This window comes from Xenopus laevis, chromosome 1L (assembly GCF_017654675.1).
Source record: "Xenopus laevis strain J_2021 chromosome 1L, Xenopus_laevis_v10.1, whole genome shotgun sequence".
Taxonomy (NCBI): Eukaryota; Metazoa; Chordata; class Amphibia; order Anura; family Pipidae; genus Xenopus; species Xenopus laevis.
In genome coordinates this window covers 140,086,612-140,109,981 of record NC_054371.1, presented here as the reverse complement: position 1 = coordinate 140,109,981, position 23,370 = coordinate 140,086,612, and the positions used below count along the sequence as shown (strand labels likewise).

At 41.7% G+C, this 23,370-nt stretch overlaps 1 protein-coding gene across 2 annotated transcripts in view; it reads right to left on the bottom strand.

The window, feature by feature from the left end:
- The window catches only part of LOC108714442 (tight junction protein ZO-2), a 70,692-nt gene extending 53,766 nt beyond the window's left edge, over window positions 1–16,926 (bottom strand). Inside the window, exons 1-2 of one of the 2 annotated variants that reach the window (XM_018258701.2) lie at window positions 16,706–16,926; window positions 3,076–3,196 (exon numbers count right to left, since the gene is read on the bottom strand). The gene's annotated coding sequence lies outside the window, so the exon portion shown is untranslated. Of the gene's footprint in view, window positions 1–3,075; window positions 3,197–16,705 lie in introns of those variants that run through there. The other variant, XM_041564184.1, reaches the window with a different exon arrangement.
- Window positions 16,927–23,370: the final 6,444 nt, after the last annotated feature.

Here is a 23,370-nt window from a genome sequence, read left to right as displayed (position 1 = left end):
CATGTTGCTCTCCAACCCCTTGGATGTTGCTCCCAGTGGCCTTAAAGCAGGTGCTTATTTTTGCGTTGGCTTGGAGGCAAGTTTTGGTTGAATAAAAAAAACAGTTGTAGTGCTAAACAGAGCCTTCTGTAGGCTGCCAGTCCACATAGGGTGTAAGACGCGCTGGGAGATTGCTGAATCTCTTATCTCCCGGCGCGTCTCTGCAAGGTTGTTGGTGTGCAGGCGCGCACTTCTGGGTTTCCGCAGCAGAAAGCCCAGGCCCCAAAAGGATCCACAGGGATTCCCTGTCCATGAGCATGTACCCATCATAGTTCAAGGTTCCTGAGAACGTTACATAGGGTCTACCAAACAGCACTTATTTTGCACCACCCGGAAATATTTTTCATGCTTCCATTGCTCTCCAACTATCTTTACATCTGAATGTTGCTCATTGGTAAAAAGGGCTGTTCTACATTATACCGTTTCATGTTCGCTTTTGATCTATGCCATGTTTATTTGTAACACACAGGGTAGCACGATCAAAAGAATAGTGCAACTGCAAGTGGTGGCACAGTGATTAGTATTGCTTTTATTTTTGAGCACTCTGTTGTTAGGGTTTGGGCAGTTCACGGGTGAGGTTTTCCCATAATGATGTCTATCAGGGGCATGACTATGTGAGCAAAGTAGTAATGTGTGGGTAGTCAAATTGTTGATCTGTGTCGAACCCTAACCTATTCTCTCTAAAAATGGTCAAAAGCACCGCAATTACTTATATGCCCATGCCTGACCCATCCACATCTTGCACTGAAGAGGTGAAAGTGAGACCATTGTAAATATATAAATTAAATGTGGCAGCTGCATTGACCAGGATATTTCTACAGAGAGGTCTGGGGAAGAGGAGGAGTGGGGAGGATCCAAACTTGTCATCCACCCACAGGCACCCATACAGTAAAGGCTAGCCCACCTACTACTAGTGCACAGGACTTTTTAATTCATTGAGGCTCCATATTTTTTTCTTGGGGCACAAGTAACCAATAGTTCTGGCCTGCCCATGTTTAAAGCTGGGCTCTGTGCTAAAATGTGCAATAAACACAAATGTGAGAAGGTTGCAGCATGGTCATAAAAAACATTAGTGACAGGCCACATGAGGTGCATACAGTGGCCATAATTCTATTTAAAGTGGTACCTTTCTATTTCAATCTCCGTGTTAGTCCTTGGCCTAGGTTTATACGCTGATTTGTGACATCCAGAGGAAGTGCATGCTATATATCATTGAAGCACTGTACAACATACAGGTATGGGACCTGTTATCTGGAATGCGTGAGACCTGGGGTTTCCCGATAAGGGATCTTTCTGTAATTTAGAGCTAGATACCTAAAGTCTACTAGAACATCATGTAAATATTAAATAAACCCAATAGTCTCATTTTGCTTCCAATAATGATTAATTATATTTTAGCTGGAATCAAGTACAAGGTACTGTTTTATTATTACAGACCTGCCAGGCTAAGATTAGGCCAAAATCAGCCAGCTATCTAGTGGACAGGTTTGAAAATCCCATCGGAAGTAAAGCACAATGGCCCGTTAAAGCAATCCTTGTCCAGATCTCCAGGTCTCTGAGCCAACAATTATATCTGCTACATTTGGCCCAGTGCATGGGTGGTTTAGGGGTACAGATTTGAAGTAATTCATCAACAAAAACTGGGGTAGCTTTAATTATCCTTTAAAAATTAATTTCCTAAAAAAACCCCATTAAATTATTCCCTATTTGTTAAAATAGGCAATTTCCTGATTGAAATCTAGGGTTTCAGTCTTGCCATGGATGTCTGCAGAATTAATCAGAGCCTGTGGTCAGATTAAAGGGAGTTGACTTGGCGGCTCAGTTCAGCATTAATCTTCTGAGCTGATGCCATTTATGACAATTCAATTGCTAGGGTTTTCCACACAGGAAGCTGAACTGTGGATTATCTGTAGAAAAGTGCTGCTCCGTGTTGAGTCATTTTGCTATAAAAATGCAACCAGGATTAGAAGACACATTTAGCAGTACAATTATAAGATTACTTTTGTGGAATAAATACTATTGCACTTATTATATTTAAGATCTGAGCAAGCTGATATTGTTAAGGGAACATAAAAATGATCCTTAAAGAGGTTGCTCACGTTAAAATAACTTTTAGTATTATGTAGAGAGTGATATTGTAAGACAGTTTGCAATTGGTCTGCATTTTGTATTATTTGATGTTTTTGAATTTATTAGCTTTTTATTCAGCAACTCTCCAGTTTGTAATTTCAGCAGCTATCTGGTTGATAAAGCCCAAATTACCCTATCAACCAGGCATTGATTTGAATGAGAGACTGGAATATGAATAGGAGAGGGCCTGCATAGAAAGGTAAGTAATAAAAAGTAACATCAACACGTTTTTAGTAGATTTGATGCTGTTATGTTGTTTACTTCATGTATATCGCAAAACTAAATAAAATGTTTAAATACTTAAAAGTAACACTAACCATAAAATTGTAGCTTCACAGAGCAATAGTTATTTGGCTGCTGGGGTCAGTGACCCCTGTTTGAAAGCTGGAAAGAGGCAGAATTAGAAGGCAATTAAGTAAAAAAAAAAAAAAGGTAAAATGAAGTCCATTTTAAAAGTTGCTGAGAATTAGCCATTCTATAACATGATCAAGTTAACTTAAAGGTGAACCACCCCTTTAAATATATATGTGTGGGGCCTGCGGCTACCTGTGTCACTTCCCATTGCTGTTTGTGGAAAGTCAAAGGCAGATTCATGACTACTATGAGCAGCGTCAAATCAAGAGGTTCAGTTTGCCATAGTGATGATGGCACATAGGGCAGTCTATTGTTGGCAGGCACAACAAAATGTGTTCTATGTAAAATCGAAAGCGCGGACATTGGTGGATGTCAACAGAAATATGCAAACGGGTGCTTGTTTGTGACAAAATCATCTCTATATGTGCTCTGACGAATGCCATGCATATCAGTGAATTTGTAAATACGAGGTAGAAGGCAAAGGACAATAAAATGTTAAAAAGTATATACTGTAACATAAATATTGTATATGTTTGTTTTTGCAGTGTGTACCTGTTGAAATGATCGGCAGCTGAGAAGCCTTCTTCGGGGCCTGGTGAAGTGCCTTGGAGGAGGATTCCAGTGTGAGTTGTTGTACCACTCGCATGCGCTCGGCAATACTTTGCTCTGGTCCCTGCAAAAAAAAAGCACAATAAAATAAGGTATGTCTTTGTATTGTGGTATGGTGACAAAAAGGTCCCCAGTTTCCTGGGGAAAAGTGATTGATGGAATGTATGTTGGGCCACGGATTCTCAGATATTGTTACTGAGGTGAGACCAGTAGTGCTCTTAGCAGAGAAACACTATGTCTCTCTGCAAGGTTTTTGTAATTGCTGATCCGGGACTGGTCTTGCTGGGAACCCGCAAGAGTAGGGTGGGGCGGATTCCCCAATCCGTAGGGCAGGTTTTCAAGAGGCCCTAGGCCTATTTAGTACACCTGATGCTGAGCAGCAGTGCTGAATGTGTGTGAGACAAACTGCTGGTGTTCTCAGCTTCAGAAGAGAAAGAAAAGCATTTGTTTTGTGTTAACCAGAAGGTTGGATTTTCTGTTGAACTGCTGTTTTTTCGGCCACCTTCCCCCTGTGTGGGGAAATTTCTGCAGCCGCTGAAAAATAAACGCGGGCAGGAAACCCTTAAACCGATCCTGGTGTGTGAAGTCACCTCTTTTGCAGCCTACCAGCGAGTGAACCCCCACAGTATATTATTGTATTTACTGAGAGGGGAAAAGGTACTGCATTTTTTCCAGATTGTTCCACGCAATGCTAGAATAACATCTTCAATTTTACAATCCCCATCACACACTATTGCAATTACATTGGAAAATATTAAAAATAATATAAGTTATTAAAGAGGATATTCACCCAAAACTTTGCATACTGTAATGACATTTCTAAGCATAAATACATTAATTAAATATTTTTAGTGGTTAATAGAACATTTAATTGCTGTTAAAATCTGTCTGCCAGTTTATATTCTCTGCTCTACTTGTTCTGACTTCTAAACAGTATATCAAGAGCCAGCTGTTCAACAGACCTTGAGGAGAACTGACCGACCTAATTTCAAGAGTCCAAAGCAGAAAAAGAAGGGATTTAAAAAAAAAAAAAACTAGGATGTTGTGGAAAATTAAATGTATTTTATTATGCAAAAAAAGTTTTAGTTGCAATCTACTTTTTTTTTTAAAGTTTTATTTGTTACCAGCACACAGTCCAAAACACAGAGTGATACAAACTTGTTGCATAATAATAAAAGGAAAAGTTAAGGACACATTGCGCCAGTGATTTTTCAATAACACCCCGGGGAAACAATAAAGAGACGGGAAGCACGAAGCAAGAGAGAAAGAGAAGAAAGGAAGAAAGTGTAGGCATGGAGGAGGGAGACCCAAAGTATCACACACATACAACGCCTTAGGAATCATATCTAGTCATATGCGGACACAGCAATTACAGAATCTGCCTTTTTGCCCTCAAAGTCCATCAGACATGCCCTGACGAGATCCAGTAACTCAGCCACAGTTTGGGTCCAGTAACCACTCAAGTGTAAGTTGAGAGGAGTCCGGTTCCCTAGCCGAGTAAGACTCATTTTGGAGTATCCACAATGTCCAGATAGTGTTAAATTTAGCAGGACATCCCCTCGAGTAGTATACTTGTTCCAGAATCGGGAGCGCTTGCTCCACTAGGGTAATCCAGAAAGCAATGGTAGGTGGATGACCATCTTTCCACTTAATAGCAATAGCCTTTTTGGCATAAAAAAGGAGGAAGGTGAGGAGCGTTTTTTCTGTACGGGAGGTAACTGTATCCGCAAGGTAATTGAGTAACAGCACTGTTGGGTGCACTTCTATTGGTAGAGCCATAAGGTGGGAAATGTAGGAAGCAATTTCCGTCCAGAATCCCTCGATTAAGGGGCACTTCCAGGTCAGGTGGAAAAAGTCAGCTTGAGAACCCTTGCAGCGGTTGCAAACATCAGGGAATGCGGGGTTCATCCTGTGAAGCACGGATGGAGAATAATAGGCTCTGTGTAAGTATTTAAATTGAATCAATCTATCGCGGGCCCGTATCAACGGGGAGATAGAGTTGGCCAGAATGTCAGTCCATTGCTCCTGAGTTAAATCAGGTATATTTGTAATCCATTTTTGATAGAGCCCAGGCATAGGCAGACTTCCAGATGGGCGAAGAGAAACATAAATGGTAGATAGAGGCTTCAGAAGACTGTCCTTACGGAGAACATCCTCAAGTGAAGAGGTTTGAATGCGAGGGATGATTGTGCGGAATTGTTGCGTCAGGGCATGACGTAATTGAAAAAACCTAAACAGCATATTGTTGGGAAGAGCAAAAGTGTCCTTGAGCTGTTGGAAAGAGAGCAAGGAGTTATCATCATCAAAAACATCCCCCAGGCATTTTACCCCACAGTGTACCCACAGTTGTGGGTCAGGGACTGAAACCAACTCCTGTAGAGCAGGGTTAAACCATAGCGGAGTGTGTGGGGACATAGACCCAGGGCCCTGATGTAATCTAGCCAAACCCCTCTGCCATGCCCTTACTGTGTTATGTATCATAGCGGTAAGGAAAGGAACGCCCGGGGGTTTCCTGTAAACCAGATTTCTTAGCCCTTCCAGTGAACCCACCAACTGTGCCTCAAGTAACGTCACTGGATCCTCCGGATCAGTACCAAGCCAGCGCTTAACTGATGTCAAGTGGGCAGCCAGGAAATATCCTAGCATGTCCGGCGCTGCCAAACCCCCTTCCATAAGTGGAGAGGTCAATACTTTATATTGCACCCTGGGAGCCCCTGGCGACCAATAAAGTCTAGTTAGTTGGCTTTGGAGATCCCTAAAGAACCCGGACGGCATCCATATGGGGGACTGACGGAAGAGGTACAGAAGTTTAGGGAGAAATTTCATCTTAAACAAATTTATTCTGCCAATCAGAGATAAGGGGAGTCTGAGCCATTTATCAATCATTTGGACAAGTTGCGCCAGCAACGGATCCAGGTTGAGCTCTTTGAATTTGTCCAGTTGTGGATGAATAACTATGCCCAAATATTTTGACGTTTCCACTGGAACCAAGGGAAGGGACGGGTCCATATTAGTTAGAGCTAGAGGGTCTAATGCCATTATGGATGATTTTGCCCAATTAATTTTAAGGCCTGAAAAGTTGGTATGGGTATCAATTAAGGACAGGGCTGTGTGGAGCGAAAGACCTGAGTCATTCAGATAGAGGAGCGTGTCGTCAGCAAAAAGCGAAATCTTTTCTTTAAGATGTCCTATTTCAAGGCCTCGAATACTTGGCGAGTCTCTAATTAAGCACGCCAACGGCTCCATGGCAAGTGCAAAAAGGCTCGGTGACAACGGACACCCCTGGCGAGTACCCCTATATAATCTGAAAGGGGGAGAGAGCTCTAGGTTGGATAAAATTCTGGCAGTGGGTTGAGTATACAGAGCTTGAATCCAAGTGATAAAATTTTTTCGGCAGCCAAACTGTATCAAAATTTGCCACAGGTAAGCCCATTCGACTGAGTCAAACGCCTTCTCGTTGTCCAAGAAGGCGATGACTCGGGTACCCCTGTTCACGTGAGGTATCACCAAGTTAGTGTACAATCTCCTAATATTTAGCTCCGCAGCCTTATGTGGAATGAAACCAACTTGGTCAGGGGCTATGATTGAAGTTATGACATAGTTAAGCCGACGGGCGAGCACCTTGGCAAAAATTTTAGCGTCCGAGTTAATTAAGGAGATGGGCCTATAAGAAGAGTGCAATTGGGGGTTCTTTCCCGGCTTCAGGATTAGAACTATTATGGCATCTCGAAAAGACAACGGAAGGGCTGCCGAATGTGATGCCAGGTTAAAAATATCCGTAAGAAGTGGGGCTAGTTGTTTAACATACTGATGGTACCATAAGTTAGGGATGCCGTCCGGGCCCGGGGTCTTCCCTTGAGGCAGTGAAGCTATTGCCTCCATTACTTCCTGCTCCTGAATAGGGGCATCAAGTAAGGTTCTGTGTTCTAGGGACAAGTTAGGGAGATCTAACTGTTGTAAGTAGGCAGCAATCTCAGGGGAGGACTTCTGTAATTTAGAAGTGTACAGGGACTGATAGAATTCCGCCAAGCTTCGGTTGATTTCTAAAGGGTCAGAGATCATCTCAGTATCATTCTTGACAAGAGAGTGAATAGCAGGCCTAGCACACTCCTCTCTAGCGAGGAGGGCTAACAACCTGCCATTCTTGTCCCCCTTCTCATATAAAGCAAATTTGCAATGCATAAGGCTTTTTCGAGCACATTTCCACTGCGCCTGGGCAAAGCGACGTTGCGCCAGAGCATGCATGAGCCTAGTATGAGCAGAGGGGTCTTGGATGTATCTCGCCTCCGCCTCACTGAGATCAGCTTCAGTTTTTGCCATGTCTTGATTAGCTTTTTTACGAACATGGGAAATTTTGGAAATATATTCGCCTCTAATATACGCCTTCATGGCGTCCCACACTATGGGCAATTCTGCTGTATTTAGGTTAGCCTGAACAAAATGGGTTATAGACTGCTCAATGTCCTTCTGAATGTCAGGATGGGTAATCCAGTACGGATTCAGTCTCCAAATTCTACTGGTCGGAGCAGAATGAGACTGCCAAGTAATTTTTAGAGGAGCATGATCTGAGATTCCTCTAGGAAGGAACTCTGCTTTGGTAATTTTGGAAGACATGGATGGCGAGGCAAAGGCAAGATCAATCCTCGACATAGCCCCTCTAGAGTAACAGGAGAATGCACGATCCTCAGGGTGACACACTCTCCAAACATCAACCAGACCCGCTACTTGTGCCCAGTCCCGCAACGCCCTAGTGCCCGCTCTATAAGTGGACGAAGTCGTTATCCTGTCTATGTCATTATCCATCACAGCATTGAAGTCCCCTAGGACAAGCAGGGGGTCAGGAGGTAAGGAAGTTATAAATGGCAGAAGGTCATAAAGTAAGGAGTCATTGAATGGGGGAGGTATATACACACAAATAATAATATAGGGGAAACCTGCCAATGAGGCATGCAAAAGGGTAAACCTGCCATCAGGGTCATTCCTAATACTCAGCAAGTGAAAGGGCAAGGATTTACTTATCAAAACAGAAGTCCCTCTAGAGTAATTGGAATAAAGCGAATGGTAGGCATGAGCTATCCAGATTTTTTTAAGTGAAGGGGGATTCGAGGATTTACAGATATGCGTCTCCTGGAGACAAACAATGTGAGGGCGATATTTCCGTAGGAAATTGAATACCAGTGTTTTCTTCAAAGGAGAACTAAGCCCTCGCACGTTCCAGGAGATGGCTATAAGTTCAGCTGACATTTGTAATCCCGAGTTGTGAGTATAGACTCCCTCCTACACAGGCAGAAAGAAACAGGAAGAGAGAAGATAGAAAGAGAAGAAAGAGCAAGAAGGAAAAGCAAGGAAGAAAAGGAGCAGAAAGACATTCAATCCCAAAAACCCCCACCCTACATCCCCCGACATTGGAGGAATGCCAAACCCTAAACATAGAGTAGCCTAGAGGGGTGTGCCGAAACTGTACAGCACACGCAACCTAAAAAAAAAAAAGGAATACAGTTCACGTAGTAAATAACACTATGAGGGTATAGAGTCAAAACAAATAAACTTCTCAACATGGCTCCCTGGAACCGCTATGCAGGGCAGTAGTCCAAAGCGGGTAATCAAAATAGTCCAATGACAGAACCAAGAGCAAGGCACAAGTGGCAGACTTCTTGTTAAGATCCATATACGTGGGCCTGTGAGAGGGCCTCAAAATAGTAGAGAATATGTGCCATCCTATACTTACAAATAGTAAGAGTCGCATCCTGAGGGTGAAACAGCAATTAGCGTCGGTCTAACCAGTTGGAAGCCTCAGTCGGAGTGAGGAAAAAATGGGCTTTGCCATCTGCCGAGATCCGTAACTTTGCAGGGTACAGCATAGCATACTGTAGACCAACTTCCCTGAGGCGACGCTTGACACCCATAAATTGCTGGCGCTGCTTCCGAAGCTCATTCGAGAAATCTGGATACAAGGATACTTGCGAATTCTCATAGGTAAGCTCACCTTTCTGACGTGCTGCTGCCAAGGCCGCGTCCCTGTCCCTGTAATTTAACAGGCGAGCAATGAGGGGCCGAGCAGGAGCCCCAGGCGGAGGTGGCCGGGCAGGAATACGGTGTGCTCGCTCAATGACAAAGGCCGATGAGAAAGTATCAGAGCCAAGTTCTTGCTTGAGCCAGGATTCGAGGAATTTCGTGGCGTCCGGACCCTCAGATCTTTCTGGAAAGCCAACAAATCGGATGTTGTTCCTCCTTGACCGATTTTCTAAGTCGTCAGACTTGGCCTCTGCTGCTTCCAATCTGCGGGTGAGGTTAGCAATGCGCTCCGGCAGTGGAGTACACATGTCCTCTAAATCACTCACCCGGCGTTCTACCTCACCAGTCCTCTCTCGGACCGTCTGGAGATCTTGCCGCAGGATAGCAAAGTCCACCCTGAGCTCCTCCACCTTCGCCATAGTAGCGGCGTGACAGGTCTGGATAGTGGAACGCAAAGTCGCCACCACCTCCGCAAGCGTGAGGTCATCTGTGCCAGGGGATTCCTCAGGAGTGCTGGCGACCGCTGGGTGCGATAAGGTATGAGATAGTGGAGGATCTGAGGTAGGCTCCTCCAAAGGTTCCGTCGCCTGAGGGAGCGCTGCAGCTACCCTCGACGGATGTGCGCGTTGCTCCTTAGGCAATTCAGGCCTGCGTGGCTCCGCCATCTTGGAAGGCCGCACCGAGTCACGAAGATGGGGCCGAATATCGGAGGTTTCTGCCACAGGCGGTTTTTTCTTTCCCATCAGGTTACCACTAGTAGTTATCGGCAGACCATAAGCAAGTTCAGCTGTAAAAATGTGCAGGATAAAGTCCGGATAAAGCGGTTAAAACCAGGGAGCTATAGGTGCGTGCGTCCGTTCACATAGCTAGTTGGCCACGCCCCCGTAGTTGCAATCTACTTTAATTACAGTATACCCATTTTCCAATCTGCATGACATAACTGTAATATATTGCAGAAATAGAAATCAGTAGTGGAGGAAGAAGGGGACAATAAATAAGGATGGAAGGAGCACAAAAAATGACATTAGAAAAAATACGTTTATTACTCAGCTAGTAAAGCAATAAAAGGTACCTGTCTGCCACTACCTTACCCTTGGGAAAATGTTGGGGAAAAAAGTAGATACTGCATCATCCAGTCATGTATGTCAGAAAATCCTATGGCTGTTTGTTTTGTATTATTGGATTGATTTGTGTAACTTTAGGATAAGGGTCCTGTTCCTAGCACCACTGTACACTGTGTATGTATGTATGTATGCGTGTGTATATGTGTGTGTGTGTGTGTGTGTGTGTGTATGTATATATGTATATGTGTATATATATATATATATATATATATATATATATATATATATATAAATATATACACATACATACACACACACACACACACACACACACACACACAGGGCCACCATCAGGGGGGGACAGGGGGTACAAGTGGCCCGGGCCTGAAGGGGGGCCAGGCAATGCTGTACTTTTGAAAGAGCCAGGCCCCCTTGACAGCGCTGAGCCTGTGCGGCCATTTCCAAAGTTTCGAACAACCGAAGTCCCGAAGCGGCCAAAAGACCCGAAGCCACGAAAACAGCCAAAGCCGAACTCCAGAAGCGGCGAAAATACCCGAAGTCACAAAAATAGACGAAGCCGAACCCCCGAAGTGGCGAAAAGACCCGAAGTCACGAAAACAGCCAAAATTGAAGTTCTCAAGTGGAGAAAAGACCCGGACATGAAAACAGCCGAAATTGAAGTCCTGAAGTGGCGAAAAGACCCAAAGTCACAAAAGGAGGCGAAGTTGAAGTCCTGAAGCCATGAGTTCAATTCTACTGAACACCGATTTGTGTTTTTTTATTTTTTTTCAATCCCCTGGCCACCAATGTATTATTTTAATATTCTATAGGCCCCTGCCACCATTTTTTTAAAAAAAAATATTCTTTGGGGCTCCTAGTCACCAATTTTTTAAAAAAAATTTAAGGGGGGCCCTGGCACCACAGTTTTTTTTTAACTTATAAGGGGGCCCTGACCATCAATAGCTTTTTATAACTTGTGTGTGTTATACATATTGTTATTATTAACATGTATTTATATAGCGCCAACATATTTCGCATCGCTGTGATACACACCGTTGGACATTTTTTTTTTAGTTCAGGCACTCCATTGCCATTATTGCTTTTATTGCATAGAAAGTATACAGTAGTTGCCCTCCTAGATTCATTTTATAGTGCATCATTATTAATGTTAGGGCTGAAATCTGTATGGTGCAGAGGAGTGTCTTTACTTCTACATAAAGCTGCTATTTTTGACATGTTGGTCACCTTTGGTTTTATCCCCAACCTAGCTAGATTAAATAACTGCCCAATCTATAGCAGTTCAATAAAGCTGTCTTGGATTGTTATACAGAAAAAAGACTGTTCAACAGCAATATTAGAATCACAAATGCACCTATCATCTATGTTGGAATGTATGATTCATTAACAAAATCATTGAATTCTGAGAATGTTCTCAACTATTGGGTCTCAAACAGTTTAATAAAAACAGTATGGCAGTAGCAAACACTAGAAATGTACATTTAACCAGCAACATAAATTCTTTTGTATGCAGCATGGAGTGTACATAAACAGAGTTAACATACACAGGCACACACATGAATTCAGCTTTGTCTCCATGCATTCTTACCCTGCAAATTTCCACAGGTTTGCATGTCTTCCTTCTGGGAGCAGCTCTCTCTTATTGAGTGGAGTGATGCCAATCGCCGCTTCTAAAATAGTAAAGTATTTCTTGTACCTCATGTTGCCTCTGTCACCCCAGCAATGCATGAGACTAAAGGTCTGCTGTTATCCAAGGACCAGTGGTGTGTCTCAGAGCTGATTGATGCTATGATCATTTAACTGCAGAGTGCATCCTGGGTATCAGAGTTAGCCATCATATCAGCAACACAACAAATTTGCACATGTTGATTCTCAGTAACGTCACATAATGCCAGCGGTCTTGGAACAAAGCCATAATGAAAAATCTCTGTATTTAACATCATGCTGTAAGCCTGACTGCATAGCCTGGAAGTCCAGTTGACTAATCCCTAGATAAATCTTTCAGGTCAGCAATATACTAAGTCCAAACTAGAATTCCATGAGTCTCTGCTAATACAAAAGAAAAACCACTCAATGCCTATTTCCATTTAGTCTCTTGTAAATTTCTAACAGTATAATTATGATCCAAAAAAGAAGTAAAAAGGTATTGACAATTTGCTGAATATCCATTTGATATGGACCAGGTAATAATGAGTTTTGGGAAGATTACGCATTAGCTTTCACTCAAGACATGTTCTCTGAACCTGCAAAGTAGTTTTGGACTCATCAGTACAAGATAAAAAGAGTTTGCATTTTTTAGTCTAGTGTCATTGCACAGACTGTATGTGATACAATTTCAGTGCTGGAAAATAACTTTTACAATGTTGGAATAGCTATTTTGCAGCAAAAAACTCAACTTTAAGCAGGTCTATAAAAATAGAGCAACATGCCATTAAACTTAAAAATTAATGATTGTCAATCAGCAATAGAAAACCAAGAAATCCCAATTTCTTTCTTAATTTTGAGAATTTCTATTTATATTCCTCCAAAAGTACTGATAAAAAATAGTAATTGAGCATATTTTTAGGAAGCTAAAGGGAACTCACCTTCTTGAAAAAGTTTCCCAATAAGGATCTGGCTTTAGCTGCACTTCTCCCCACCCCTGTGTGCTCAATTATAGTGGGGCTCCCAATGAGTGTCCCAGTTCTTCTAAGGTACTATCATATGCACATGTGTGGCCAAGTAATGAGGTGCACAGAGTGAGGCATGGCAGCAGATCCACGCAGAAGCCTGGTTGTGCCTCTGTCAGTGACTATACTGTTTCTTGCCCAGGGTTTGTCAGCCTAGAGTTCTGGTGGTGGAAACCTTTCCAGGAGGAATAGGAGCCTTTTAATATTTCTTCTAATATTTCTATTTATGTTTGTGTACAGAAGAGCACTGATATCGGTGTCAACAGTATTAGAAATCTTACAACATAAAACAAGGTTCCAAGCAAGTTGAAATATGTTTACCTTCCATTTAAATCTTAGCCATAAGGCAAATTGTCCCAAAAGTCACTGCTTCCCATAGCAAAGAATAACAACTATTGTGCCTATGGCAGACACACATTCTGAATCCATTGAGTTTGTAGTAGAGTCCTGCAGCGGGTCGGGTACCCGCGGGTTGCCAGCAAAAACATTCGGTACCATGCGGGTTGCGGGTAGAAGTTTCGGGTGTGGGTATAGACGTGGGACGGTGGTTCTGCGGGTTTGCAGGCGATTTTTACTCCTTTTTTCTGATCACACCTATGTCCGATGATGTCACTTCCAGTTTACAATTACAGCACTTCCTGTTGCACCCCTTTTTTCTGATCACGCCTACTTCCAATGATGTCACTTCCGGTTTACAATCACAGCACTTCCTGATTCTTGATGGGCAGCGGGTCCGGGTTGCGGATAAGGTAGTTGTGGGTCGGGTAGCGGGTCCAAGCGGGTAAAAATGCTGGTTGCGGGTATGGGTCGGGTACGGGTTCCAAAAAATGGACCTGCGCAGGACTCTAGTTTACAGCACTCGCAGTAGTAGTGTTAAAACCACCTTTATTTCACATAGGGCACAGCAATGTTTCGGACCTTGCTGGTATCAAGCTGACAAAGTAATTTTTGCTGTATGGCAGACACATATCAGCTTACAGAGGAGCCGGAAAAATCCGCGCCGAGGGTTAAGTATGGAGTAGGTGTATCCCCCCGGGGCGTAGTTAGCCTGGGAGGAGGGAGGGAGGGCTACCTGGGGTGGGGGTAGGGGTTTTTTTCCCCACAGGTGGATTTCTCCTTTAACATCTCGAAATGGCTCAACGGACCTCTGCCATTGACTTGTACATGAACTCGGCAGGTTTCAGGTGGCAAATATTTGAATTAGGACTGTTTCCGTGGTTGAAGTGTTATAAATCTGATACATTAGATAGGGTTATTAAAATTCGAATGTGTGAATTTTAATTCGAATTTACTCTTCAACCGTTGATAAATCTGCCCCAGAATGTGTGTAGACATGTGTGTAGGCAGCAGAGAATAAGCTAAATAAACTAGAGCTGAAGTAAAATCATGGTGTGAGTAATTTTATGTTTATGAGTCGGAGAGCAGAGAAAATAATGGCTAAACTTTGAATGGAGAGTTGTTTCCCGTTATAAATAATTTTATTGTGTTTTAAATTAAAAGAAAAATCCTTGTGATTTCTAAGGGTATGGTTCATGAATGACTGTGTTATGAAGTGTGCAGTGCAGTGAAGTGTTAATAGGACCCTTCTTGTTAATGTGGGTTGTTGAGTGGTGTACCTGTTAGTGTCTGGCTCCAAAAGAGGGCTTATTGAAAAGTTGTGAGTATACAGTGACCAATAGTATTTAGAAAATGCTATAAAATTCCTAACAGGCTCCTATATATGTCCAACATCTTGGTCTGTTAATTTATACTTTACTAATTTATCATTATTGCTAACTGCATGCAATGCTTTCCACAACTCTAATAGCATTAATCATTAGATAGAAGAGTAAATATAAAATGGGTAAGGCGCGTGTAGGTGGAAACACAGCCATGCCCTTAGTCACATATGTGAAACCAGGAAGTGGAAGTTGTTCCTCAAGGCTATTCTCAAGAACTGGCTCATGCAGTGAATTGTTTCACAGATGTTTGACACAGTGAGCAATTTCTGTTGAATTAATATTTCAATTCATTCACAGGTCTAGATGGCTTTAAAGTATCAGCACATTAAGGGGTTATTTATTAAACTTCAAATTTATCTAGTCTGACTTTTTGGGGCAAAACTCACATTTTTAGGGCTTTTTTTAATTTTCTTTTATAGAGGCTGCAAAAAGCCCAAATCCAAAAATCTCATACCTGCGAGGTTGTGTATAAGGTCCATGGCAGAGGTCCCTATTCTAAGTGGAAGTTATAGTGGTATGTGCTGGGTTTTTGCCAGAAAATCCGATCATTTTGGGTTTTACAGGCAAAAAACAAAAAAAAACGTACGATTCAGGGAAAAAGCCTGAAATATATCACACAATATGATTTTTCATACCTATTTTTTGGTTTTACCCAAACTAAATCAAGCTTTTTAAATAATAATAAGGCAAAATTGGTTTGGTCATTTTTTAATTTAAATAATGAGATATAATTTAGAATTTATTATTCTATTGGCACCTTAATGTTAAAAGAAGCTAAAGGGTGATTGGTTGCTATTGGGTGGAGCTTTCCTGGGGACACAGACTATATGTGGTCCTCCAGGGGTGATTTTAGGGCCCCACTCTTTTTAAGGACGCAAAAGACTACTTTGCATATTATCATTTTTGTATACACCAGCCCTTAAACATAAAAAAATGCTAAATGATGGGCCCAGTACATGTACAATGTTTCACAGTGCTGCTATAGAGAGCTGCATTGGTGTTGTGCTTACATTAGTCACTGAGGTCCTGTGAAATACTTTGTATTGTGCATCCTGATTAATGTGCTTACTTATTAATTGCCAATTGCTTGCCAATCTCTATTATGATACCAAAAGAAAAACAAATGTTTTGCCTCCGAGTTAGTTAAAGCAAGGCACATGGCTTGAGGGAGTCAATAGTGTGAAACCACTCGACAATAGTTTGTACATAATGGGAAGCTCTGGACCTGTTGAAACTACAAACTCCACCTTCTCATGTCACAGACTTTTAACAACCCTTTGTGTTTATGGCCTAAAGGGAATAGTGTAGATTAGGACAAAAGCTGTTGGCTGGTACCTACCTCCAATCCAATATTACAACACAAAACCGCAAATTACGGTGAGAATATAAAAATATCTTCACGTCATGCATGGGATTTTTATTATTCAATCAAGGCAAATCACAATAAAACTCAAAAACACCCATTCTTTGTAAAAAAAAAAAATATATATATGTTTTCAAAACTAACCAAGGTAGATAGTTTTGCAAATAAGATATACAAAAGAGTTGTATCAAAGGGCAGCATGTTTTAACTTGCTTAAATATGCTGCTAAACCAGTTGTCTCTAACGCAGTCAAAAGGGTAGAACTAGGTATATTAAATGAGCTGGATTCATGAACAAAACATGCAGAAATTATTGATCGTTTAGTCTCAGCAAAGTAGTCTTTTCCACGGACCTTTGTTATCTTTGCCAATGTCAAGGGACAGCTTCCTTTTTTATCACTTGGGAAATGTTATCTTTGGAATTCAGAATGCAGTTTTCATCATCCAACCCATTTACCATCATATACGTCATCTAAAATGTTCAGCATGCACCTTGTAATTTGTGTTACCTGGAAGCAGCCTTGCAAGTGTCTCTGTAAATTATTTTCAGTGTTAGTTATATTGGTTTTAGGTTCCCCACAGACCAACCAATGCAATCCTCGCCCAGTAATGGTAACAATATTAGATAACATTGGAAAGAATATAATAAAAACACAAGCATGCATCTAGTCCGACTGCAATGTAACCTCTCCCTAAACCTGTATATGCAGTAACAGGAACTCACCTTAGAGCCCTTCAGAGTGTAAATCAAAGTACATCAGCCAATCAAAGATCCAGAAAGGTGAGATCCAGCATAAAAATGGAATATACAGCAAACAATCTCGTAATAAAATCCAGAAACTTTTTTTTTTACTTCTTCAAACTAATTTCCTTAGAGTGGCTAGTATAAGGTTGGGTGTGTTCTGCCTGGTGCAAGCAGCGTGGGGAGTGAGAGCCAGGGAGCTTCCTGTTTGCAGAACAGTGTTTGTTTAAAGTATGCAGAGGGGAGGTATTTGCAGGTCATAGTACTATTCTTTTATGTAGCACTTCCAGGTAATATCTGGTTACTGTTCAACCTAGTAGAAGAGAAGTCGCCTAATTATTTCTTGAGAGCTTTCTTCCACAAGTTTCAGTCCATGTTCGGACAGAAACAAAAAGCAAGTTTGTTTTTGTTTTCCAAAAAAAGAACAGAAAAACGGAACAGGTAAATTTCACACTGAAAAGTCTGCTGGCATCCTGCCATGTTTTGCCTTGCATTCCTCTGGATCCAAAGATGAATCACACTTAACGTTATAAGTGATGGAAAGAAAAGGGGCGAGAGGGGACAGAAATGACAGAGAAGGAATCGTGAAACTGCTTTCATTTACAAAATACTTTAAAATCACTGAAAAGGTTTCATTGATGTATATTGGGATTGGTTCAGAATTACATTTTCATTCATTTTGCAAAAAAAAATTCATTATTTTGGTGGACAGCCCTTAAAAAATTAATTTAAGCCAAAAAATTTACTTCAGCTGCTTAAAATGAGGGGTTTCCTTCAAGAATCCTACACTCACTTCCACTTAAAATCATATAATATTCCATAACCAACCTTGTCTTTTAATATCATTATTCTTCATTATATTGTCTTTTAATATCATTATTCTTCATTATATTGTTTAGCTCTGATTGGTGCAATTGTTATAGGTTGTTGACGCCTGTCGCATCCCCTAGTGAGTGTCTCTGCCGACCCTTATGTGATTATAGCCAGAGGGAGAGGTGGGCACTCTTGGAGATAATCAGATGCAGATAATCTTTTGCTTCACCCTAGCCTTTGGGAAAATTCCAAAACATACACCTTAGTCTACCTTTAACCCTTTACATGCCAGGTAAGAAAAATACTATTCAATTGCTTTTTATTTTTTACTGTCTTTCCAAAATCAAAGTTTTATATTCCTTTAATATTAGCAACTATTGTAGCAATATTAACAGCTGCCTTTATTGAAACCCAGGGATTTTGCTCAGCAGGGACAAAGATAACAAATGTACCAACTAATGTATCAATTTAGAACAGTTTACAGGGTCAGCCACCCCCCCCCCCTCCCAGGGCTGCTTTAGAAAAACATAAATTAAAATTTACAATTCAATTTTAGAAAAATGGTCACAAATAGAAAGTAATTGAAAAAGTCTTTATTTCTGGTGAACTATCAGAAACCAAGTGAACTGAAAAAAGTGTTGGAATGTGTTGTACTTCAATAAATAGATCAGTTCTACAGAGCCATCTGCTGCTCATTGCGGGTATTGTAATGTTATTAAAGGAAACCATAGTTGTAAGGAGGCATCACATTTTAGTGAAATATATTAGCAAGTATAATATTTTGTTTATTGATGTGATTGGGAGCAGAAATGTTTGCTCTGACTATATAAATGTAGGCAATGCATGCCCAGGAAGAAACTTTCCTGGTTTTACCACACAAATTGGACTTTGCATCTCTCAGGAAAACAATATTGTTTTCTAAATCAGTAACTGTCACAAATGAATACATGTATTTCATGTAAATGAAGAGTTTGCTGCCAAGGCAGCGGATAAGCATCTTTAATTAAAAACTTTCTGTCTTGGGGCAAACACAAGCTTTTCACTGAGTGCACTGTAACAATACCTGGTGGTCTAGTAGGGCGGCGGGGATGGCCGCATCCTCCAATTTGATCCGGTGCACACGTGTCCCTTTCATTTTGATGCGCCACATCATTGCGCTTGCTGTGAAAATCAAATATTTGAAGGTTCCTTGTCCATTTTTCCAGTGCCCAAAATAGGTCTGTTCTAGATCTAGTCTAGGTCCTGGGTGCGCTTATTGTCTGAGTTACTGTTCCTTGACCCATTGCTGTATCACTGCCTGAGACAACTTTTGCCCGTTTTCTGACGAGGCCTCCGGATCCTGACCCTGTGCCGCACTCACTGATTGGTTATTGACCCCGGCCTGTTTCTGTGACTATGCTCCTGGTTCCTGATTCTGTACTGCTCTGACTGATTGATTATTGACCCCAACCTGTTCCATGACTACGCTTACTTTTTCCCTGTTCCTCCCATCGCACGATTCATTTCTCTCGTCTGGCCAGAACCCTCACCTTGGTTTTCTCACTTTAAGCGGCAGGGCTCCTCCCAACGTGAAAGGCAATTGTTATTGGCGTTTGTTCTGGGTTTTGGGGTACTGAACATCACATTATGTTGGCACCGACATGGACGCCAAAGGAGCAGCTGCTTCTCCCTCTACTACAGAAGCAATTCTGGCAAGTCTCCTCCAGAATCTCAGGGAACAAGAGGCTAAGCAAGATCAAATTGTCCAATGTCTCCAGAGATTGTCTGCAAGGTTGGACGTTATCCTGCAACAACCTGTAGCTTCCACTCCAGCTCCTGTTCGGGAAGCAGACCCCTACAAACATAGTAAACTATGGTGGAACCTAAGGTCCTGTTCCCTGAAAAATTCACTGTTCGAAAATCTTTTGCCTTTCAGGAGGCCTGCAAATTACATTTTGGCTTGCTACCCTGCTTCCTTCCCACCAAAGAGTACATTTTATTATTACCCTACTGCAAGGGGATCCTCAACTATGGGCATTTAGTTTATCCCCTTCTGATCTAGCCCGTCTCTTTCTCAAGTACTTTTTCAAGGCCATGGTATTTATGTATGATGACCCTGATCATTTTGTCTCTGCTGATTCAGCAATCCATAACCTCAGGCAGTAAATGGCGGGTCGAAGACTATTGTACTTATAGTACCTCCCAGAGTGGGCATCTAAGCCTGAAGTTTCATTCTCTAGGCCTACAGAGGAACCAGGCCCGGATTTTTGGAAAGGCCACCTAGGCCCGTGCGTCAGGATTTTAGGGGCTGGCATGCTGCATTGGTTCAAAATCACTGAGTACAATCATTTTTTAAATTTCCTGTGCGACAATTCCCATTGCTCCAGTCCAGATGATGAATATTTGCACAAATAAAGGGGAGGGGACAGGGGCGATGAACAGCAGTGGTCCTAGGGGCGCCCACTATGTAAATCCAGCCCTGAGAGGAACCCATGCAGTTGGGCTCTACTCTACTGTCCTCTAAAAAAAGGGGGGCTAACCTACCAAAAAACCCACCGCTTTTGGCCTGCGGTAATAGAATTCTGGCCTTACCCAGAGTGGTTGCTACAGCAAGATCTCTTCATCTCACAGAGATACCCTAAAATACTGCTCTTCTTTGCAAAAAAGACAGTGGCTATGCATTGGAGGGCTCAATACCCCTTACAGTAAAGGCCTGGATAGAATAGGTTAACAAAATGACTCCCCTAAATAACCTGACCTACCAAAGCAGAGGGTCTAACACAAAAATCAATAAGATATGGGGGTCCTTGGTGTGACCCAGACTGTCTAGCCAACCACAAAGGGCAGTAGCTTCTCTGAGGTAATCTGTACAGCTATTTTTTAACATAGATCACCATGGCCAAATCCAGTCCACATCCCACGACCAACTGCCCCAATGAGAAGGTGGCTGGTACAACAAATTGACACTGTATTCTATTAAGCATTCAGAATGTAACACAGTACTACCTATCCTGTCCAAATGCATACAGTATGTGACCTAGAAATTTGTGTTTAATTCTTATGTGTTTTGTAGTTCTTCACTACTCTATGTGGGAGATTTATCAAAGTGTGAAATTAGAGCTTACCAGAGGAAATTACACTCACACTGTTATTCATTCCTATTGGATTTTTAGAAGCATATTTATTGATAGGTGAAAGTTAGAATTCACCGTTTGATAAATACGATTCTAAAAATCCCATAGGAATGAACAGAGAGTGAGTGTCATTTTCTCTGATGAGCTCTAATGTCACACTTTGATAAATCTGCCCCTATGTGTCAACCTGAACTCTATGCAGGAGTCCGTGTAATGCACATGAGTGTTTTGTTTGTTTTTATATGTTTAAAGTAAAATGGAAAAAAGAGTTGTAGGCATGCTAATGGGTTATACCTGTATTGTGGGGATAAAGGGCATTTCCGTGACAACTGTTTCAAGAAATGGCAAAACCTTAAACAGGTCTGGGGAGTTCTGTTCAGGTCATGCGGTTTCTAATCTCCAACAATTTTCTTCCAGAGTGCTCTTAGATTAGGAAAAGGGCTGCGTAGAAAGTTCTGGCTTTTTGTATTCTGGGGCAGCAGGGAACTTTTTTGTTCATAGACACAACATTTCCACACAACCCCTTGTCCCATCGGTTAAACTATTGGCCATCGATGGAAGCTCTTTGGGATGTGGGTTAGTGTCTTCCAAATCTGAAAATCTCATTATGTCCATGGGTACTAATCACCCATCTTCTACATAATTAATTGTCCTCATATTTCAGTGATTCTAGGCCTGCCTTGGTTACAGAGACACAATCCCTGGATTAGGTTACTACTAACAAGATACGTCAATGAGGAATGGGCTGTGAGGTTTTATGTTTAAAAGCTTCCCAAGTTTTTCTGCTACATCTGTAGGAAGGTTACCTTCCTGCTATTCTTCCAGTCTCCTCCTAGAGGTAGGGCATACCCTCATTCTCTCCCTGAGTCTCAGGCCACAAAGGCATAGATTCAGGAAAAACTAGAAGGGGTTTATAAGGCCTTCTGCTTCTCCTGCAGATGCCATCTTTTTTTGGTTGAGAAGGCGGTGGCCTAAGGCCATGCATAGATTATAGAGGTCTGAATAAAATCATGGTCAAAAATCATTACTCCCTGCCCTTCCCTTGATTTCCAAACTTTTCGAATTAAGGGTGCCACAATCTTCTCTAAGCTCTAATTTAATTCAAATCAGGGAAGGAGACGAATGGATGACGGCTTTTAACAACCGTGATGGGCATTATGAATGTCTTTGGTTTATGTGTTGCCCCAGCCATCTTCCAAGAATTTGTAAACAATATTTTCTGTGATCTTCTGGGTAGCTATGTAGTGGTATACTTAGATGATATTCTGATCAATTCTTCTAATTTAACCGGCCATTGTGCCCATGTTCAGGAGGTGTTATGTAGGTAAGGCAGAATTGGCTATATGCTAATATTTAAACATGCATTTTTTGAAGTAACCTCTATTTGTTATATATTATTTCACAAAAGGGCCTAGAAATGAAGCCAACTAAGGCCATTTTAGATTGGGCACATCCCTTTTCTTTGCATACCATTCAAAGATTCTTAGGGTTTGCCAATTATTACAGGCAAATTATTAAACATTTTTCAACTCTGGTGGTGGCTCCGATCACTGCCCTTACCCAAAAAGGTGCAGATTCTAGTATTTTGCCCGAAGAGGCTGAGAGCCTTTGAACAATTGAAAAAAGTATTTATTTGTGCTCCGCTCTTCCTTTCCTGGTAGCAGTGGATGCCTTGCAATGTAATACAGTGTGCGGGGAGGGAGAGATGAGGGGGGGGGGGGTTGTTGCTCCAAGTGGGGTTTAGACCTGGCAGCATCAGAGTAGCGAAGGGCTCCTCCCGACATAAAAGGCAGCTGCTATTGGCAGAAGCGCGAGCAGTGACTGTAACCTCGGCATTTCTTGTGGGTTTTGGGATACTGAACGCGACAGGCACTATTTTATGAGCAGCATAAATTTGACTTTATTGGAAGTAGAAAAACCACCATTTTCATAAATAGGCCTTCCTGTTACAGTGTCCATTACCTTCTTGATAAAACCTGAATTTTTTAATGAAAGATTTAGAGCTCATTTAAGGGCACATCATGAAGATGCACAGCTAGCCCTGTCGGGGGAGGAGGTCATCCATGTGCCTCCCCTATTGCAGCCCACAATTGATTCAAAGAGCAGTCCATAGGTCTCTGCGTTGAAACAGAGCAGAGAGTCCTGCCACTATTTGCACAATGCCCCATGCAGTGGACAAACAGCAAAAAAATGGGTGATTGCAGTCTTTTTTTTTTTAAATCAGAACACTGAGCAGGACATCTGCATGAGCCCAACAATATGAAGCTCTAAACAAGCCTTCCATAATTATTACACCACACTGGTACATTGAAAAGTGATAATGGTCAACCCAGCTTGCAAAAAATCCTTCAGTTTTCAGTTGAACAAAGGTACTCATAATTGGTGTATGAGGCACATCACATCAAAAAACCTCTTTTTTTTATTATAAGTTGCAGTAGACATGGCGTACTTAGATTTTTGCCTAGTCTTTTGAAACACATCCATCTTTGCTTTCCAAACATAGGTCTTTTGGTCTTGGTGGTGCTATTAGTACACAGATAAGAACCAGTAACAGGCTCATGAATAGTGAGTTGTTGTGAATGGGACATTTTATAATCGTACTCAGGTTCAAAGTGGTGGGCTATAGGTTTCTTTTTTAGGTCCAGTATTATATAACTGTTTAGGAGGCAATGAAATGTTCTGTATTCACAGAGGACACAAAATATACAAAATAATTGAATC